This window comes from Aplysia californica, unplaced genomic scaffold (genome assembly GCF_000002075.1).
Source record: "Aplysia californica isolate F4 #8 unplaced genomic scaffold, AplCal3.0 scaffold00744, whole genome shotgun sequence".
Lineage (NCBI taxonomy): Eukaryota > Metazoa > Mollusca > Gastropoda > Aplysiida > Aplysiidae > Aplysia > Aplysia californica.
In genome coordinates this window covers 289346-290935 of record NW_004798014.1, presented here as the reverse complement: position 1 = coordinate 290935, position 1590 = coordinate 289346, and positions in this window count along the sequence as shown.

The window sequence follows — 1590 nt, the reverse complement described above, 5'->3', positions numbered from 1 at the left end:
CCTGTCACATGTAGGAACACTGACTTGTTGAGCTGTGCTACAGGATCAAACTTCACTGGATCGATGTTGGTGGGAAAATGTGTGCTTGAACGGTAGGAAATAGTGCTGGTGAAAAGCGTGTACCATATATGTGTGTATGTGTATAGATATATATATGTGTGTATGTGTATAGATATATATATACTTATGCTATATTATACATTTCCTTTTTTGGTGGGATTTATTCAATGCCAGTAAATGCTGTGGTTGTCGCTGTTTGTGAAGTATTTGTGAGAGATAACATCGCCGTGGTATTTGTGAGATATAACATGGTATTTGTGAGAGATAACATGGTATTTGTGAGAGATAACATCGCCGTGGTATTTGTGAGAGATAACATGGTATTTGTGAGAGATAACATCGCCGTGGTATTTGTGAGAGTTGTGCAGTCTGTGTGGGTGGACTGCTGTGTTTGTGGTTGACGCTGTGGCTTTGGTCCATCTCTGGTTGTGACTCTAGATAGACATTCAGGGGGGGGGGGGGCTCTCAGATGTGTACGGCTGTCAGTCGGTGTGGTAGAGAGTGTCTGTACGGCTTGACTTCAGTCGATCTGTGTGTTAATTGGAAACCCTCTCTGACATAGAGCTGCTGGAGGACTATTGTGTATATTTTCTATTGCTTTGAGCATGTAACCTCCTGTTTTTTCTGTTCAATTAGAATACAATGGCTGTTTATAAGTGTATTTTACAGTCCCTTGTTTTTGTCTATTTCTTTGAGCATGTAACCTCCTGTTTTCACGTTCAGCAAAAGTACAATGGCTATTTACAAGGTGTATTCTATACTCAGTTTTTTACACAAGCACACGTACATGGCTTATGTACATACGTGGTGGCTTATGTACGTACATGGTGGCTTATGTACATACATGGTGGCTTATGTACGTACATGGTGGCTTATGTACGTACATGGTGGCTTATGTACGTACATGGTGGCTTATGTACGTACATGGTGGCTTATGTACGTACACGACGGCTTATGTACGTACACGACGGCTTATTGAGTGTTGTTTACTTATTTTGCTGATTACAAAACTCATTTTGTTTACAATTTTACCCTCCATCTTTTTCACAAGTCATGATTTCCGATTTACCTTTGATGTATGTTATATTGTAGTGATCACAGCAGTTTGGGAAATTGTGTTGGGTTTTTTTGTACAAAAATGTGTATCTGTTGTTTTATGATAATGTTGTTGTTTTCATTATCATCTGTTTTTTACACTATGCATTTGTGGGATGGGTTGCTCAGCTAGCATTATGTACAGTTTTTGGCTGCTTGTGTGGGGAAGTGTGGGGTGACTTGGTGTGTGGGGTGACTTGGTGTGTGGGGAAGTGTGGGGTGACTTGGTGTGTGGCTAAGTGTGTGATGACTTGGTGTGCTGGAGAACCTGATGGAGGGAACTATGCTAACTATCAGAGCTTCATGTTTGCTCATGCTGTCTATTTGTCTGTGTGTGTGAATTGGTCTGTGTGTGTGTATTTGTCTGTGTGTGTGTGTGTGTGTGTGTGTGTGTGTGTGTGTATTTGTCTGTGTGTGTGTGTGTGTATGTGTGTG